General features: G+C 44.7%; 1 long non-coding RNA gene across 1 annotated transcript; it reads right to left on the bottom strand.

Annotated features, from left to right (window-relative positions):
* Positions 1 to 1,416: 1,416 nt before the first annotated feature.
* On the bottom strand, positions 1,417 to 2,686 carry LOC115775683 (uncharacterized). The gene is made up of 2 exons (XR_004019371.1): positions 1,848 to 2,686; positions 1,417 to 1,546 (listed from the first exon to the last, which is right to left on the bottom strand). It is a non-coding gene; the product is annotated as an uncharacterized LOC115775683 (long non-coding RNA).
* Positions 2,687 to 20,494: the final 17,808 nt, after the last annotated feature.

The following is a 20,494-nucleotide window of genomic DNA, read 5'->3' as shown; positions in this document are numbered from 1 at the left end:
CGGCAGTGTAAAACACATGAATATGTGAATCCAGGAACATACATCATTCAATTCAGTTCAATTCAATTTTTTTTTTTATATAGCACCAAATCACAACAAGCAGTCGCCTCAAGAAGCCATCAGAACCAGGCTCAGGGAGGGGCAGTCATCTGCTGTGACCGGTTGGGCTGAGAGGAGAGAGACAGGACAAAAGACACACTGTGGAAGAGAGACAGAGATTAATAATAACTATTGATTAAATGCAGAGTGGAGTATAAACAGAATAAATAAGGTGAATGAAAAGAAACAGTGCATTATGGGAACCCCCCAGCAGCCTAGGCCTATAGCAACATAACTAAGGGATGGTTCAAGGTCACCTGATCCAGCCCTAACTATAAGCTTGATCATAAAGGAAAGTTTTAAGCCTAATCTTAAAAATAGAGAGGGTGTCTGTCTCCTGAATCCAATCTGGGAGCTGGTTCCACAGAAGAGGGGCCTGAAAGCTGAAGGCTCTGCCTCCCATTCTACTCTTAAGTATCCGAGGAACCACAAGTAAGCCAGCAGTCTGAGAGTGAAGTGCTCTATTGGGGTGATATGGTACTATGAGGTCTTTGAGATAAGATGGGGCCTGATTATTCAAGACCTTGTAGGTGAGGAGAAGGATTTTAAATTCTATTCTAGATTTAACAGGGAGCCAATGAAGAGAAGCCAATATGGGAGAAATCTGCTCTCTCTTTCTAGTCCCTGTCAGTACTCTAGCTGCAGCATTTTGGATCAGCTGAAGGCTTTTCAGGGAGCTTTTAGGACAGCCTGATAATAATGAATTACAATAGTCCACCCTAGAAGTAATAAATGCATGAATTAGCTTTTCAGCATCACTCTGAGAAAGGATGTTTCTAATTTTAGAAACAGTCTAGTAGGAATGGGATCTAACAAACATGTTGCTGGTTTGGAGGAAGTAACTATTGAAGTTAACTCAGAAAGATCAACTGGAGCCAAAGAGTCTAAACAAATACCAGCAGTGCTGAAAGCAGCCGAACATGAAGATAAATCTTTGAGATGATTATGAATAATTTTTCTCTAATGTCTAAAATTTTATTTGTAAAGAAATCCATGAAGTCACTGCTAGTTAACGTGAAAGGAATACTCGGCTCTACAGAGCTCTGACTCTTTGTCAGTCTGGCTACAGTGCTGAAAACAAACCTGGGGTTGTTCTTATTTTCTTCAATTAATGATGAATAGTAAGATGTCCTAGCTTTACGGAGGGCTTTTTTATAGAGCAACAAACTCTTTTTCCAGGCTAAATGAGCATCTTCTAATTTAGTGAGACGCCATTCCCTCTCCAGCTTTCGGGTTATCTGCTTTAAGCTGTGCGTTTGTGAATTATACCACGGAGTCAGGCACTTCTGATTTGAAGCTTTCCTTTTCAGAGGAGCCACTATTCTGCCCTCACTGTACGTGGGTGCCCAGTTTGGCAGATAGATAAACAGTTCTTCAAAAGAAGAGGCAAAAGCTTTCCGCCATCATCGCAGGGTTTATTTGTCTCTCTAATGAAGGCACTGTAAAACTACAAAACACAACAAAGAACATATTACAACATGCATATAGTCACATACTATATTTCTCATATTACACGATATCGATTGAAGCTTTAATATCTCAAACTGTAGCTGGTATAACCACCAGAAAAAGGTAAACAATAGTTAGCGTGCATCCCGCTAGCTTCATGCTAACATATAATGGATTTTCCCATAGACAGGCTAATGCGATTAGCATTAACAAGCACGACTGCATATTAATATCAAACAAGTCTACAAATTACCTTACATGACTTACTCGACACGAACTCAGAACACACTCATACTTACAGGCATATATTTCCCATGCTCTGTGAGAAAACAACTTTGAAACAATAACTTTTGAACTGCCGTTATTTTATCAGACTCCAGCAACCTTTCTTCTTCTGCAACAGAAACTTGGGTTAACAAGCTCACCCTAGTGAGCCCCCCTAGTGGGCTAGCAGCGCTACTGCACTCCAGCAGTGGCAGCACACTCCCCGCCTGGTATTTTATACCACTATACATTTTCTGCATGGAACAATAAAATCAACTCTGAAACAGGGCGCAAATACACTCTAGCAATATCATGTCTGACTACTCTGACTTCCACCTTCCGCACTCTATTATCTTGACTAGGAAAGGTTTTAACCACGAGTCCAGTAGGCCACTCAGTCCTTTTCATTTGAGAGTCCTTCAGCAGCACAACATCTCCTACTTGCAGATTGGGCTTTTCTGAATTCCACTTTCCTTTTGCTTGAAGCGTTATCAGATACTCCTGCCTCCACCTTTTCCAAAAAGCATCAGCAAGTGCTTGGACTCTCTTCCAGTGTTTGTTGGAAAGGTCGTTAATATCAAAATCCCCAGACGGTGCAGCCAATGTATCCTTTTTATGTGTCAACAACATTGCTGGGGTGAGAACTGCTGGTGCTTCTGGGTCAGAGGACACTGAGACCAATGGTCTTGAGTTCATAATAGCAGTGACTTCTGCCATCAGAGTGACTAGTATCTCATGTGTAAGATACGATGGATTCAGCTTGAGAAGAAGAGCATCTAAAATATGTCGAGCAATGCCAATCATCCTCTCCCACACTCCACCCATGTGGGAAGAGTGGGGAGGGTTGAATATCCACGTGCTCTTGTTGTCTTTAAGGTACGTCTTCAGCTCAGGATCAGCTGTGTTGAGTTTGAGCTCTTTACAGGCACCAGTGAAATTTGTGCCCCGGTCTGATCTAATTGTTTTAATGGGCCCCCTAATGGCTTCCATTTCACTGGGAAATGATGCGAGTCCATCGTCCACATAGAAATTGCGTGTGATGAACTCCTTTGCACAAGCAGTGGAGTCAGTTGCTTCCAGAGCAGCTCGCCTGAGGCAGTAAATTGCAACTGCCGGTGATGGACTGTTGCCAAATACATGTACTGTCATTCGGAACTCTTTCACTGGTTTTTGCAGATCATTCTCTTCATACCACAGGAACCTCAGAAAGTTTCGATGCTTCTCGCAGACTTTGAAGCAGTAAAACATCTGTTGAACATCCGCTGTAACAGCTATTGGTTCTCTCCGGAACAGAATGAGAACTCCAAGAAGAGCATTGTTCAGATCTGGTCCACTCAGGAGAACATCATTGAGGGAAATTCCTTCGTGTTTGGCGCTTGAATCGAACACCACTCTTATCTGGTCAGGCTTTTGAGGGTGATACACCCCAAATATGGGTAGATACCAACTTTCCTCACCTTCCTTTAATGGTGGTGCTGGCTCTGCTTGTTTCTCATCGAACATCTTTTGCATGAAATCAATAAAATGTTTCCTCATTTGTGGTTTTTTGTCTAGCGTTCGGCAAAGGGATGAAAGACGCTTTAAGGCTTGAGGTCGGTTGTTGGGAAGACGGTTTCGTGGTGACCGAAAAGGTAACGGGGCAACCCAAGTGTTGAAACCATCTTTATAGACTTGCTCTTCCAGCGTCTTCAAGAAACTTTCATCATCGACTGACATAGCAGGGATGTCGTCATGTTGTGTCCTGTGGAACACCTGACTGCCGAGATCATTTACCTTTCTCCCCAGGTGTTGTTTGGAGCTTTGCAGACTCAGGTTTAGTGTGTAACAGCTAAGCTTCTCTTTGACTTGTACGTTGTTTGGACATGATCTCAAGAGTGAAGCTCGTCCACTTAGCAGAATGTTGGTCCTGTGTACGCTAACATTGGCTACCTTGTGCACTTGCCCCAGACACACTTCACCTACGATTACCCAACCAAGGTCAAGCCGTTGAGCATATGGCTCATTATGGAGTCCATTAAGCTGTTCTCTTACTTTGTGCACACACAAAATGTCTCTGCCAAGGAGGAGAAGGATTTCAGCATCTGGATCAATTTCTGGAATTTTACCTTGAACTGGCTTCAGGTGTGGATAGTAGGAAGTAACTTCGGGTGATGGGATTTCAGTCCTATCATCAGGTATCATATCACACTCAATAAGACTGGGCAAGGGAAGCTGAGTCATACCATCAAGCGACTCTACTATGAAGTGGCTGGCTCGTCTCCCTGCTACTTCTCTGACACCTGCACATGTTTTCAATGTATATGGTTCTGATTGTCCTTGAATGTTAAAGATGTCAAAAAAGTATGTTTTAGCCAAAGAGCGGTTGCTCTGTTCATCCAGAACAGCGTACATCCTGACCGCTTTCTCTGGTTGTTCGGCAGGATACACTTTGACCAAACATATCTTGGAGCATGATCTTGAGCCGATTGAACCTCCACATACTTCTGTGCATTTTGACGTCACATCAGCTGCAGATGAGCCTCCTTCCTCCCCGCCATGCTCATCCGTGGTCACGGAGCTTTCCGCTGTACGGGGAAGGGGATCGGGGTGTAGTGCAGTGACATGTCTTTCACTGCCACACACTGTGCACTGTACTGCTTTCAAACAATATTTGGCTATGTGCTGAACAGAAGAGCAACACTTGAAACAAATCTGTTTGTTTTTCAAGAATGCCCTTCTTTCCTCCAAAGTCTTACTTCTGAACAGACGGCATTTTCTCAGCGGATGAGGCTTATTGTGTAGAGGACATTGTTTATCGGGGTCTATGTAGTTCTTGTCGGTGAGAGTGTTTGAACTGGTTTCCTCAACACTTGAAATCTCAGTCTTCTTAACAGAAAGAGGAGGATGATAGTTCTACCTTACCATTCTCTCTGTTTTCGTACTGCTAGCACTGGAAGCAGTGACACAGGAAAAACTTGGGTCATTGCGAATTCTAGCTTCTTCATTCACTACACCAACAAAAAATTAAAATGGAGGATAAGACACTGCATTATCTCTCTTGAACCTTGAGGCAGCTGTTACCCATTTCTCTTGAAGATGGTATGGAAGCTTTTCCAGAATTGGGTTGACTCCGTGGGCTGTGTCAAGATGTGAAAGACCTGGAAGATGGCCACTTGTTTTTGCAGCATGTAGTTCGAGTAGAAGATCCCCCAGTTCTCTTAAGCGTTGGTTGTCTCTATTCATCAGCTTTGGAAAATCCTCAACTTTCTTTAGAAGTGCATGCTCAATCACTTCTGGTGCCCCAAAACACTCCTCCAGTCTCTGCCACACCATCTGGAGACCTGCTGTAGGGTTGTTTATGTATGCAGCCCTGACTCTCCTGGCCTGTGTTGCTGACTGTGGGCCGAGCCATTTGGAAAGTAAGTCTAGCTCTTCCTGAGTTGATACACTCAGATCTTGAATTGCACTTAGAAAGGAAGTCTTCCAAGCCCAGTAGTTCTCTGGTCGATCATCAAATTTCAGCAAACCAGAGCTGATCATCTCTTTCCGTATCAAGTATTTTGTTAGATCTGAAGTGTCACCGTGACTGCCCCTTATCGGTGTAGGCGTCAACAGCTTGGGCTGAGGATGGTGAAATCGATCATTCGTTGTCTGTCCCCCGTAATTCCAGCTGAGAGATTCTTTCTTTGGGCTCACAGCACAGTAGGATGGCAAAGGTACAAACTCTTGACTGTTGTACACACTAGGCTGGCAGGTACTTGGTTCCTTGTATGCTTTTACTGTTGCCTCAATGGCGCTACCTGGCTGTGTCACTGGAGGAAGTGGGATTCCAGGAGGATGCTCCTCTGGAGTCTGCAGATCAACACTGAGTTCTGACTGTTGTTGCACATACTCTTGTACTCGTTCTTTGGAGTTGATTGGTGGCACATTGTCCAGCTGAGACTGTTGTGGGTGCTCGCTTTCCTGCGCGGTCGCTTCCCAAGCTTGAGCCTCGGCTAGCGCTGCTGCCGCTGCTTTCTGTGATTTCAGTATGTGCAGTTCTGCATCCAAATCTGCTTTCTTCTTAAGCTGTTCAGCTTGTTGTTTCAAGATGTTAGCTTCCTGCTTGGCAAAGGAGAGCTGGACACGGGCAGCTTCTGCTTTTGCTCGTGCTCTGGCAGCAGCAGTAGACGATGATGTAAGCTGGCTGGATCGTAATGAACTGGACGCCTTTGACCTTGTTTCCCGTGTATCATCCATTGTTTCTTATTCAGAACTCACTATTCTTGATGAGAGTGATGCCTTTTTACTATTCTGCCCTCACTGTACGTGGGTGCCCAGTTTGGCAGATAGATAAACAGTTCTTCAAAAGAAGAGGCAAAAGCTTTCCGCCATCATCGCAGGGTTTATTTGTCTCTCTAATGAAGGCACTGTAAAACTACAAAACACAACAAAGAACATATTACAACATGCATATAGTCACATACTATATTTCTCATATTACACGATATCGATTGAAGCTTTAATATCTCAAACTGTAGCTGGTATAACCACCAGAAAAAGGTAAACAATAGTTAGCGTGCATCCCGCTAGCTTCATGCTAACATATAATGGATTTTCCCATAGACAGGCTAATGCGATTAGCATTAACAAGCACGACTGCATATTAATATCAAACAAGTCTACAAATTACCTTACATGACTTACTCGACACGAACTCAGAACACACTCATACTTACAGGCATATATTTCCCATGCTCTGTGAGAAAACAACTTTGAAACAATAACTTTTGAACTGCCGTTATTTTATCAGACTCCAGCAACCTTTCTTCTTCTGCAACAGAAACTTGGGTTAACAAGCTCACCCTAGTGAGCCCCCCTAGTGGGCTAGCAGCGCTACTGCACTCCAGCAGTGGCAGCACAGCCACAGTATCCAAAGTCGTACGCAGTGAGGATGTAAAACTATTGAGGAGATAATCGACCTCGCTGGGAGCAGAGTTTAGGTAGCTGCTCTGCACTGTGTTGGCACTGAAGAGCATAACAATGAAGGAATTAGATCCTTAAACTTAGTTACAGCACTTTCAGAAAGACTTCTACTGTAATAAAACTTATTCCCCACTGCTGTGTAATCCATTAAAGTAAATGTAAATGTACGGCAGAGCTGTAAGACAGAATAAATCAATATGTTGATCAATTATTAAATCATTAACTAACAGGGACTTGGAAGAGAGAAACCTAATGTTTAATAACCCACATTTAACAGTTTTATTCTTTTTTGCAGTTGATGAAGCTGTATTATTTATTGTTGTTGAATTTTTATGCTTAAATAGTTTTTGCTGATTTTAGCTTTGTTTCCTGGTGGTCTGGGAGCAGCACCGACTCTGTGGGGATGGGGTTTTGGGGGGATGGCAGGAGGAGAGAAGCTGCAGAGAGGCGTGTAAGACTGCAGCTCTGCTTCCTGGTCTCAACCCTGGGTAGTCAGGTTTTAAACCAAATGCAACTTCACAGCTTCAGCACAGCTCAGAAGGCATGCTCAGTGGTGACATCAGCAGTGATGTCACCACACTCTTCATCCAGTGCCTGAACTCCTCCATCACGCTGGGTCATCTCCACAGACATGCCTGGTCTGTTTGGTGTCTTCCTGCTGCAGCAGATGGACAGCAGCAGACCAGTAGAGATGCAGTACGGACAGAACACCACTAGATGGCAGAAGAGTCTGAGCACAGACACACCAGGAGGATGAGGAGGAGTGGAAGAAGAAGAGTTTCTGGGAAGAGAAAGACCTGCAGGAGAGATAAGAGTTTGTTCATTCAGTGATCAGTGTGTCTGGTCAGCAGGTTAGTTTAGAACGTTAATAGGAAGTGATGTAATTGTCCTGATTTCTGACCCTGAGCCTGATCTGTGCAGAGGTGGCAAAAGAACTGACATTCTGTACTTTAAGTAGAAGTACAGATACTTGTATTAAAATACTGTAAAAGCTGAAGTTCTAGTTCCACTTCTTGACTCAAGTAAAAGTGACTCGAACCCGCGCCGCCCGCACCACAACGTGGCATATATATGTGGTCGCCCGCTCCACCACTGAGCGACCCGGGTGCCCACAATTGTCTCCTAGGCTCAGATAGTTTGATGTTTGACAGCACAGTGACCGGAAATAAAACCTTCTCTCAGGCGTTAAACCTAAAGTCTGTTTGAAAATGTAAGAAGTAGAAAGTACAGATACTTGTGTTCTGTTCGGTACTGTATAATGCCAGTTCTTTAACGGTTTACAGCCACCACGGGCATCCGGTCAAGGATGAAGGGAGACATTTAAGGTCCAAATTCTCCTTTAATAAAGCTGATGGCGGTCTACCAGAAATACAGAATGCAAATCAAAAGGGAATGTTAATAGACACACATAATAAACAATCGTCTCAGTTCCTCCAGTAGAGGGCAGCAAGTGACCACAATATTCTTCTAAGCACCTTATTCTGTTTAAACATATATACATATTTACGCCACTCCAATAAACAGAATTCTGTTGAATTGCTAAACACTATCAATATCCCCAATAATTATACCTTACGAACAGTTCTAATAACGAGGCAGTGCCCAGACTTTCCCAGTCTCTTCACTAAATACAAATGTACAAAGAAATGAAATGAAGCATCCTCTACGTAACCGTCTGCAAATACAAATACAGAGAAACTTCTTTTCCTCATTTACACGCTCTCAACGTCTTCTTCAACTTCTCAACTCAAGGCTTGACTATAGCTTGCAGCAGTTCCCCTCATGCCTGATTGCTCCCTGATTACTAACGTGTACTCTTCTACAGCAGCGACTGCTACTGGCCCCTTCATGGGCTCTTAAAGGGCTACACACACACACACACACACATTTGAACTTAGGCTAATTTTAACAACTTGAGTAAAAATGTAGGGAGTAAAAGTAAAAAGTAGTCAGAAAAATAAATACTCAAGTAAGGTACAGATACCTGGAAAAATCTACTAAAGTACAGTAACGAAGTATTTGTACTTCATTACTTCCCACCTCTGGTCACTGTAAATATATCCACAGGAGTGTGTGTGCTGAGCCCCCCTGAGTGGAGCACACACATCGCTGCACATTCAAAAAAAAAGAACAGCATGACCTTTGAACTCTAAATCTACAGCACTGACCTCTTTTCACAATTCTGTTACACTGACCTTTGACCTGCAGCACTACTTTCTCTGTCCGCATGTATCCGCTCCTGTACATGTAGCAGATGTATCCTCCTGTGTCTCTCTGTGTGGGCTGTTTCAGGGTCAGACTGAGGTCTCCAGTTCTCAGCAGGTCTTCATTCATCTTCGTTCGGTTTCTGTAAAAAATGTTCTGGTACTTAAGTTGGTCACGGCTGTAATCGTACTCATGGACCATCATGTATTCTGGGTCAGAGCGAGTCCAGTGCACCCTGGTGTCCTCGGGCAGGTCAGGTGTTGTTCTGCAGGGCAGGATGACAGACTCTGAGCCTTCCTCCACCTTCACCTCCACCTGCTGGTCTGAGAGGACAATAAACCACAATATGAGCTGTAGAAGCAGCAGCAGTCACACTGATGGGAACTGGAGCCCAGCTGAGGATCTACTCTCCTGACCTCTGACCTCTGACCCTGTTAGAATAAAAACACAGACTCTGAGTCACTTCTATAAAAACCATCCTGACAGTTTGATGTTACTGGCTGACAGAAAACCATCAGCTGTAAATAAATCCACAGATGTGTGTGTGCTGAGCCTCCCTGAGTGCAGCACACACACCTCTGTGCATGCTCTGCAAAAAGGAAAAAACGATCACCTTCATGGATCAGTTTTGTTTAAACCAACAAACTGAAGGATTAAATGAATCAGGTGAAGGATGTGTAGCAGAAGGGACTCTAATTGGTTGGTGAAGGATGTGTAGCAGAAGGGACTCTAATTGGTTGGCTGCTATGATTGGGAGGCCGTGGTATAAAAGGGTGGCGTGCAACAGTATATTGCGCTCTTGCTTCCGGTGACGCACACGCTTCCGGGTTCTCATTCATGCTTTCTCCTAGCTGTAGCAGAGTACGCTGGTGGTAACCCTGTTAGGAGCCCTCCCTCCATAAGCTTCAGGTAGTAGCTGGGAAGCCCCGTACCGGCCAATTTGGTTCCCGCAGGCAGTGACTGACTGGGTGTTTGGGCCTGCGTCGGCAGCGTGTTGCTTACCGCGGCGCCGCCATCGCTTCCTGAGGATAAAGCTACAGCGTGCTGCTGTTTTGCCTTTCCCTTTTTTATACAAGTGTTTTATGCTCACTGCGTTGTTTTATTATTAGTGCGATAACTTCGATGTGCAGGAAGACTGCACATTGGAGAGTTTTAGCACTATTGTTATGCGCAGGCATGCTTTTTGTTTTAGTGCACGTCTGCCAGTTCTTGAACAGCAGGTTGTGGGGATTTTATTTGAGAACCTGGGTTTTTAACAATGTGCGTGTGTGGTGAGTCACCCCTCACCCACACTGCTTTATTATTTTACTACATGTTTTATTTAGTTGGTGAATTTTATTAAATTTGATTGAATTGTAATTTGTTTGATTCCTTTTATTTAGGAGCTGACGGCTGCCGTGAACGTATCTGGGTGCCCCCTGGTGGTGGGATCTATTTTTGTGTGCCGTGACTGCATAATACTCCGTGTGGCACTTAGGTTTTGTGTGTGCGCGTGTTGGTGACGGGTACCAAGTATTCACGTGTGCGTTGGTGATTTTCAGCCTTTCTTCAAGCACCCCATTCGCCACGGTAAGCTGCAGCTCCAAGTCCATTTTACACTTTTATGTGGTCGTTGTTTTATTGTTTGTTATAAAAATAAATTATTCTTTTTATATCTTACATCTCTGTCTTAAGTGAAACGAACCCGAGTGTCCTTCTTGTTTTGGTGAATTGGGATCTGCTGCAGGTATATTTCCCTGGGTGAAATTCCCAGGGTGGTGTTGTCGGTCTTTGCAGGTGACTCAAATTTTAATCTGCAGATTTTTTGTCACCTGAGTATTATGTACTATATTTGACGTGAGGTACAGATAGATCCACCCTACCATCACCACAGATGCTTTGCAGCCTCTGAATGGAGCAACAGGAGGGGATAGTACAGCAGTGTTAGTGTTTCTCTGAGCTGCAGTTCTTCTCACAGAGCTCCATGTTTGACTCTGTATACAGTCTGTAAATGTCAGGACTCTGATCCTCCACATGGAGCAAAGACTGCACAAGTTGTAGCAGTCACATCTGATTTTCTGCTGCTTTCTTCTTTCCACTGAGGTTCAGTCTGTGCTAAATGTTGCTGCTGAGTTCTGCAGGAAATGTTACCTTCAGTTTGACCTCTGACCTTTGTCTACAGTACTGACTTTGACCTGTAAATACAGCAGGTGTTGGGGTTTGTTGCTGACCTGTGACCTCCAGCTGGATGTCTCTCAGTCTCCGTTCTCTTCTTCCATCATTTATGGAGCAGGTGTAGTTGCCGCTGTCAGTCAGTTGTGGGTTCCTCAGAGTGAGGCTGAAGTGTCCAGTTCTTAGAGCATCAGAGCTCATTGATGTGCGTCCAATGTAATGCTGTCCTCTAACATCTCCTCCTTTTTGGAGTAAGTGGACAGTTTTGGGATCGAGATCACTGCGAGTCCACATCACTGCAGGATCGTCCTCAGATCCAACAGCGAAGAACCAACAGGGCAGCAGGACAGACTCCATCCCCTCATTCACCTCCACCCGCAAATCCAGGGCATGCTGGGAAACTGTGAGGACACACAAACAGAAACACAAATGAACTGCATGCTGTGGGTTTGAGTCCACATTTATCTGCAGGGAGCAGAGAGCAGGTTTACAGTCAGTCACTCAAATCCAAACTAGATTTAATCAGAAACACTGAAGTCAAAGAAATGTTCATATTTAATCTGGACGAGTTTAAACTGAGTGAAAGGCTGAACTCTGAGTCCTCTCAGAGCACGGAGAACTCTGCAGGATCCAACCCACCACAACATGCTCTGAGATTCATTTCTAATGATTCAGTGTGTGTCCATCAGTCAGCCTCAGTCAGTGTGTGTGTGCATCAGTCAGCCTCAGTCAGTGTGTGTGTGTGTGTCCATCAGTCAGCCTCAGTCAGTGTGTGTGTGTGTGTGTGTGTGTGTGTGTCCATCAGTCAGCCTCAGTCAGTGTGTGTGTGTGTGTTCATCAGTCAGCCTCAGTCAGTGTGTGTGTGTGTGTGTGTGTCCATCAATCAGCCTCAGTCAGTGTGTGTGTGTCCATCAATCAGCCTCAGTCAGTGTGTGTGTGTGTGTGTGTCCATCAATCAGCCTCAGTCAGTGTGTGTGTTCATCAGTCAGCCTCAGTCAGTGTGTGTGTTCATCAGTCAGCCTCAGTCAGTGTGTGTGTGTGTGTGTGTGTGTGTTCATCAGTCAGCCTCAGATAGTGTGTGTGTGTGTGTGCATCAGTCAGCCTCAGATAGTGTGTGTGTGTGTGTGTGTGTGCATCAGTCAGCCTCAGATAGTGTGTGTGTGTGTGTGTGTGTGTGTGCATCAGTCAGCCTCAGATAGTGTGTGTGTGTGTGTGTGTGTGTGCATCAGTCAGCCTCAGATAGTGTGTGTGTGTCCATCAGTCAGCCTCAGTCAGTGTGTGTGTGTGTCCATCAGTCAGCCTCAGTCAGTGTGTGTGTGTGTGTGTCCATCAGTCAGCCTCAGTCAGTGTGTGTGTGTGTGTGTCCATCAGTCAGCCTCAGTCAGTGTGTGTGTGTGTGTGTCCATCAGTCAGCCTCAGTCAGTGTGTGTGTGTGTGTGCATCAGTCGGCCTCAGTCAGTGTGTGTGTGTGTGTCCATCAGTCGGCCTCAGTCAGTGTGTGTGTGTGTCCATCAGTCGGCCTCAGTCAGTGTGTGTGTGTGTCCATCAGTCGGCCTCAGTCAGTGTGTGTGTGTGTCCATCAGTCGGCCTCAGTCAGTGTGTGTGTGTGTGTGTGTGTCCATCAGTCGGCCTCAGTCAGTGTGTGTGTGTGTGTGTGTGTGTGTGCATCAGTCAGCCTCAGTCAGTGTGTGTGTGTGTGTGTGTGCATCAGTCAGCCTCAGTCAGTCAGTGTGTGTGTGTGTGTGTGCATCAGTCAGCCTCAGTCAGTCAGTGTGTGTGTGTGTGTGTGCATCAGTCAGCCTCAGTCAGTCAGTGTGTGTGTGTGTGTGCATCAGTCAGCCTCAGTCAGTCAGTGTGTGTGTGTGTGTTCATCAATCAGCCTCAGTCAGTCAGTGTGTGTGTGTGTGTTCATCAATCAGCCTCAGTCAGTCAGTGTGTGTGTGTGTGTTCATCAATCAGCCTCAATCAGTCAGTGTGTGTGTGTGTTCATCAATCAGCCTCAGTCAGTCAGTTGGTGTGTCCATCAATCAGCCTCAGTCAGTCAGTGTGTGTGTCCATCAATCAGCCTCAGTCAGTGTGTGTGTCCATCAATCAGCCTCAGTCAGTGTGTGTGTCCATCAATCGGCCTCAGTCAGTGTGTGTGTGTGTGTGTGTGTGTGTTCATCAATCGGCCTCAGTCAGTGTGTGTGTGTGTGTGTGTGTGTGTGTGTGTGTGTGTGTGTGTGTTCATCAATCGGCCTCAGTCAGTGTGTGTGTGTGTGTGTGTGTGTGTGTGTGTGTGGTGTTCATCAATCGGCCTCAGTCAGTGTGTGTGTGTGTGTGTGTGTGTGTTGTGTGTGTGTGTGTGTGTTCATCAATCGGCCTCAGTCAGTGTGTGTGTGTGTGTGTGTGTGTGTCCATCAATCGGCCTCAGTCAGTGTGTGTGTGTGTGTGTGTGTGTGTGTGTGTTCATCAATCGGCCTCAGTCAGTGTGTGTGTGTGTGTGTGTGTGTGTGTGTGTGTGTGTGTGTTCATCAATCGGCCTCAGTCAGTGTGTGTGTGTGTGTGTGTGTGTGTGTCCATCAATCGGCCTCAGTCAGTGTGTGTGTGTGTGTGTGTCCATCAATCGGCCTCAGTCAGGTGTGTGTGTGTGTGTGTGTGTCCATCAATCGGCCTCAGTCAGTGTGTGTGTGTGTGTCCATCAATCGGCCTCAGTCAGTGTGTGTGTGTGTGTGTCCATCAATCGGCCTCAGTCAGTGTGTGTGTGTGTGTCCATCAATCGGCCTCAGTCAGTGTGTGTGTGTGTGTGTGTCCATCAGTCGGCCTCAGTCAGTGTGTGTGTGTGTGTGTGTCCATCAGTCGGCCTCAGTCAGTGTGTGTGTGTGTCCATCAGTCGGCCTCAGTCAGTGTGTGTGTGTGTGTGTGTGTGTGTCCATCAGTCGGCCTCAGTCAGTGTGTGTGTGTGTGTGTGTGTGTGTGTGTGTGTCCATCAGTCGGCCTCAGTCAGTGTGTGTGTGTGTGTGTGTGTGTGTGTGTGTGTGTGTGTCCATCAGTCGGCCTCAGTCAGTGTGTGTGTGTGTGTGTGTGTGTGTGTGTGTGTGTGTGTGTCCATCAGTCGGCCTCAGTCAGTGTGTGTGTGTGTGTGTGTCCATCAGTCGGCCTCAGTCAGTGTGTGTGTGTGTGTGTGTGAGTGTGTCCATCAGTCGGCCTCAGTCAGTGTGTGTGTGTGTGTGTCCATCAGTCGGCCTCAGTCAGTGTGTGTGTGTGTGTGTCCATCAGTCGGCCTCAGTCAGTGTGTGTGTGTGTGTGTGTGTGTGTGTCCATCAGTCGGCCTCAGTCAGTGTGTGTGTGTGTGTGTGTGTGTGTCCATCAGTCGGCCTCAGTCAGTGTGTGTGTGTGTGTGTGTGTGTGTGTCCATCAGTCGGCCTCAGTCAGTGTGTGTGTGTGTGTGTGTGTGTGTGTGTCCATCAGTCGGCCTCAGTCAGTGTGTGTGTGTGTGTGTGTGTGTGTCCATCAGTCGGCCTCAGTCAGTGTGTGTTCCTGAGTTTACAGTAAATGCTGGAATTCTTCCTGGTCTTTGCTTCCCTTCATTTGGATCAGGAACAGGTCTCCGTGTCTCTACATGCTGACACACAGTGTAAGATGAGTCTCTCCTCAACAGTGGCGGTTTCTGATATGGGCGACATGGGCAGCCGCCCAGGGCGGCATTTCATCTAGGGCGGCATGACCGCCCCCCTCCCCCCAACGCATTGCGATCGCCGCAGCAGCACCTACCGCACTGCTCCACTTGTGGGATAATGGGCGCCCTCTGCTTGCTGTGTATTGCATGTAGCTTTCTGCCATGGTCAGACAGGTTGTAACAGAAGAAAAAGGGCAGGCGGGGGATTCTCTCTCTGTCTCGCTGTCACTGCTTCACTCGATCGTCACACACACAGCGCTGCCCCGCCCCCTTCTCCTCTCAGCCTGGGGTGCGAGTCGAGTGAAGCAGTGATGGCGTGAGAGTGAGACTGTCAGCCGGGTTCATTCATTCATGCCTGTACAGTTTGGGCCTGGTTACAGCCAACAGTAACCGCTGAATTATAAATAAAGGCGACTTTTGCTGGCAGTCTCTCGCCAAACCTTTCATCCTCACGGACACTGCCATATCAAGATTAACGCGAAATGTATGTCCTAATATTGAAAAGTTTTGCGAGATCTCGCAAAAGTAACTCAGGATCTCGCAAAACTTTTGCGAGATATGCAAAACTGACTCTTTTTTTTTTTTTTTTTTCCTCCCATGTTCCACAGAATGAATCTGTGCGTCTAATAAAATTAGATGCACACAACTGATAGAACACAAAGCCAATTTCATTTATAATACTGTAAATATGGTCATTAAATCACAGTATTTGTGTGAACCCGAATCCTGATAAAAAAAATAACACAAATACGAATCTAGACAGTTTGGACAAATGTTGGTGGATGGCGCAGTGTTGCCAGATTGGGCAGCTTGTGAACACATTGGGGTGGAATATTATATAGATATTTCTATATAATTATAAAATTATATAGATATATAATTTTACAATAAAAACTTCCTAAAAACCTACCAAATATGGTGAAAAGCAGCCAAAATTTTAACAAGTTACCCAAAGCTTGTATATTTAAATATATATCACACCTGGTGCTATTAACATGAGTTTCAGTGGAGGTTTTGTTGTGTTGGGCTGGCAACTGTCAGTCAGATCTGACAACCCTGGGGATGGGCGGTGGTGGTGGCGAATTGTGGCAGATGGAAAGGAAAAGGTCAAAGCCATCAGGTGCACAGTTTAGGAAAAAGAGAAAAGAAGAAGAGGAGAAACAAGCAAAGATAAAGGTAAGCAGAAGCTGTGTAATATTTCAGTTTCTTCCATGTTTTTTCAAATAAAAATTTAAAAGAAGGCCCTGTGACAGGCTGGCGACCTGTTCAGGGTGTACCCTGCCTCTCGCCCTATGACAGCTGGGATAGGCTCCAGCCCCCCCGCGACCCTGACCAGGATAAGCGGAAGCGAATGGATGGATGGATGGAAATTTAAAAGAAATTCTGAGTGTGCCTGTGATGGTGGGGGGACCTTCTGTTAAAGCCTGTCTGTCAGACCATGGCAGAAAGCTACATACACCACACAGCAGTCGCTCATTACCCCCCCAAGTGTAGTAGTGCGGCGATCGCTATTGTGTGTGTGTGGGGGGGGGGGGCGCCGGCGGGGATGCTCGCCCAGGGCGCCAAACAAGCTAGGACCGCCACTGCTCCTCAAACAGAACAAACTTAACCAGAACTTGGATGAAGCAGTAACATGAACCCAGCCACCATATTTATCATGTTAGATCTGTTTCTTTGTTTTCATAAATACAGCAGGTCTGAACACTGAGCAGTTTACACACACACAACATTCAAAAAGAGAAAATAGAGACTGGTGACAAATTAAAAACCAACACAAAGGATCCCAGTAAGGCTTTGGGATACTTTACTGGGACACAAAGAGAACAGCGTCAGTGCTCCTCAGTATTGATGCTCTGAGGCTCCGTTACTCACTGAATGATGAGCACGAAGCTGAAGTTGGTTTCCGATTGCAGCTTCCGATTCGGGAAATGGCTAAAGGGTCATTCCACTTAATTTTTCGCAACCTTCAGCATCTTTAATCTGCTCTAGTTAAAAATCTACAACACCTACAAACTTCAAACCTGGACTAGATTATTCTGCACTAATAGCAGAGTATTTAAAACCATGTGTGTGATTTGTGAAACCTTGATCTGATTCGTGAAACTTCAATAAAGGGCGATTTCAGCACTTTTTTTTGCATCTGGTTCATACGACAACTGAACTCTTCTTTCTCTGACATTTGAATTTTTTTCTGGTATTTCTACTTTTAATTTTTTGTTCTTTCTAATGTTTTTCATCTTCAGTGTAACAAGATTTGGTCTTGTGTTCTTTTCATCTCTGATACCTTTCTGAATGGGGGCATCAGCTGTGATAATGCTTCCAACATCTCCATGAGCTCTTTCTTCTGGTATTAACTTTTTGCTCTTCTTTAACACATAAAGTACTCCTACATAAGTGCTTCTTTTTCAGTGCCGTGTATCTGCTTAAATACCCAGTTGGTCATGATAGATGGCTGTTCACCCTGATGATGGGACGGTTCTTCCAGGTTCAAAGAAGTGTTTGCTCTCCATTGTCACGACATGCTTGCTTGCTATAAGGGTTTGCCGTAAAGTTAAAGACAAATGCAAATCATTGTCCACTGTGGCTGCATGCTGAACAAAGAGTGAATGTTGCACGTCCATGACTGGATGCTATCTGCTGGGTTTCCTCAGACATAGAAACTGCTTGGAATGAATATGAATAATAATTTGAAATTTACTGGCTTGTTTGATTACTACTATCAATTGAAATGTATGTATTATTAGGTTTAATTGACCTTTACTTGTAACGTGCCTTGACATGACGTGTTGTAAATTTTCTTTATATAAATAAACAGCAATGAACGGAAAACTGTACTAAGAAGTGTTGGTGTTAATGCAGATGTCCATGACTTACATCTTTATGATGTAATAAAATTATATTAACAAGGTCCTTTTTAGGAACACTTTATAAAGAGTCCATGTAGAAAAACAGTGTAAATGATAAAACATTAATTAACATTTTGCAGATTTAGGTTCCAGAGAAGTGTAAGGTCTTTGACGTGATTTTTTTCTTTCAAAAGAAAAGAAAAAGACAAACATGGCTTAAAGTCAGACATACAAGTCTAATCAGAATGTCAGTTTACCAGACAGGTTAAATATTCTGCTCCTCCAATCATTTTATTCATACTGCGACCGATCCGAAACTAATTGTAAATACCTTTTTTCAGTTGGTTAAGATCTAACACGACATAGCAAGCCATTATTTTTGCAAGTCACTTGTATGTGTGGTGGATGTGCTACCTGTTAAAGTGAGTAGACTTTTGCTTACAGGTATTTGAGTATTAAGGTGTTACAGTAACTTACTACAAATGTTTAATGTACTCACAGCTAATTAAATCTAATTATTTCTCAGTTTATTAAAAATACATCTATTGAAATTTAAATATAACAACATATACATGGAACAAATTGAATCATGTTTAAAATGTTTTTTACCGTTACGTCGTCAAATGGTTTGTGGAAACATGCAACCTGCTACTTATATCAATTAAGCAGATGGTAGCAATTTATACAAAACAATTACCAACGTGGATTAAATACTCTGCTATTAGTGCAGAATAATCTAGTCCAGGTTTGAAGTGTGTAGGTGTTGTAGATTTTTAACTAGAGCAGATTAAAGATGCTGAAGGTAGCGAAAAATTAAGTGGAATGGCCCTTTAGCCATTTCCCGAATCGGAAGCTGCAATCGGAAACCAACTTCAGCTTCGTATGATGAGCGCCATTCATCCAAAGCATTCCCTCATTCAGGGACAGATTCATTTTTGTAATAAGACCTGGGAGAATAACCACACTGATCATTTTACTGTAGCTGAAATAATCTGGGCTGTTTTTAGCTCTCACTGGTGCATCAGTGGACATACTTAAACCAGTGACACAGCAATGCACTGATTTCCCTCTTTACTAACTACTGTTGGGCCATACACAGGTATGAGTCGTGTGCATGAACTGAGATTCTTTTTGCTCTGTGTAGAGCCCTCAAGTTAGCAGGTCTGCCCCACTTTCTCTGGAGGAGGAAGGGTAATGGTTTTTCTGTTAACAATATTACAGCAAATCTATCAGTTCAATTCACACTGCATTTACACACAGTATGGTCACTGATCTCTAGATCCCCTGATTAAATGTTTTGCCATAATTGGGTCAAAGTAAAAAAAATAGAAAATCCCTGAATTTGGCTCTCTGGAGTCGACAGACACAGCAGCACGTTATCAATCCGATCACTGAGTTCACCTGTTATCATCCTCCTGACAAATCACAGGTTTCCTTAAGGATTCAATGATCTTTGTCATTTACATCACATTTACAGGCAGTGGAATGAAATTCTGTTCTCAGGTCCCAGTGTTGCCCATGTAATAGATATAAAGACAGTTTCCAAGTATATTAACCCTTTATTTACCACAGCCTGTCATTGGGCATTCATGGGCTTACTGCAACAACATGAGTTACTGTAATAACCCTATGTTGAATGTGAGGCACAGCTTCTCAGCTTTCAGAAACCATTTAGATTTTTCAAGGGGACAAATTGTTGATTACAGTAATTCAATTCAATTTTATTTATATAGCGTCAAATTATAACAGTCGCCTCAAGTGAGCTTGCCCAAACATGTCGGCAGCAATACGCTGGGAGTTAAAGGCTATTAAAGGGCATGTCAGCCACAACAGCTGCCTATTAAAGGGTTAAAGAAGAATAAATATACATATAAAAAATAAACTAAATAATTATTAAAATAAACAAATATAAAATAAACAACTTTAAAAAGTGGAATAAAGGTAGTGATATGTGGTGCAGTGACTTGAGCATCACACCAGCACGAGTGTGCTCAAGGATTGATGGAGGCAGAGCAGTGCAGCTACACAGCCCCACCAGAGTTCAACAGTCTCACAGCTTCAGGTAAGAAGCTGTTCCTCAGTCTGGTGGTCCTGCTCTTCATGCTCCTCAGCCTCCTGCCTGAGGGGAGGGGAACAAAAAGTGTGTGTGTGGGGTCCTTCAGGATGTAGGTGGCCCTTTTCCTGCATCTGGTGGTGTAAATGTCAGTGGTGGTGGAGAAGCTTCACCACCTTCTGCAGAGCTTTCTTCTCTGCTGCAGAGCAGCTTCTGTGCCACACAGTATTGCAGGAGCCCAGGATGCTCTCCACCACACATCTGTAGAATGAGGAGAGGACTGAGATTCAGAGTCCAGCACGCCTCAGCCTCCTGAGGAAGTAGAGGCACTGATGTGCCTTCCTGACCAGACTGGAAGTATTGTTGCCCCAGCGGAGGTTGTTACTCAGGTGTACGCCCAAGTATAATTAGCTGGAGACCAGTGCAGATCTTCTGTGTCTGCGTTTGGGTCCACCTTTTTGTGTTGGCCACCAGCCACAACAGCTGCCACTGGACTCTAGAGCAGTGGAGACGTGTTCTCTGGAGGGAAGAATCAGACTCCTCCATCTGCCAATCTGATGGAGGAGTCTGGGTTTGTTTGTTGCCAGGGGAACAGTACTGTGCCAAGTGTAAAGTTTGGCGAGGGGTGGGGGGGTGGGGGTGTAACAGTGTGGGAGTGTTTTTCAGGAGTTGGGCTCGGCCCCTTAGTTCCAGTCAAAGGAACTCTGAATGCTTCAGCATACCAAGACATTTGGGACAATTTGATGCTCCCAACTTTGTGGGAACAGTTTGGGGATGGCCCCTTCCTGTTCCAACATGGCTGCACACCAGTGCACAAAGCAGCTC

The sequence above is a fragment of the Archocentrus centrarchus genome, unplaced genomic scaffold (genome assembly GCF_007364275.1).
Source record: "Archocentrus centrarchus isolate MPI-CPG fArcCen1 unplaced genomic scaffold, fArcCen1 scaffold_24_ctg1, whole genome shotgun sequence".
NCBI lineage: Eukaryota > Metazoa > Chordata > Actinopteri > Cichliformes > Cichlidae > Archocentrus > Archocentrus centrarchus.
This window is presented reverse-complemented; position numbering and strand designations above follow the sequence as displayed.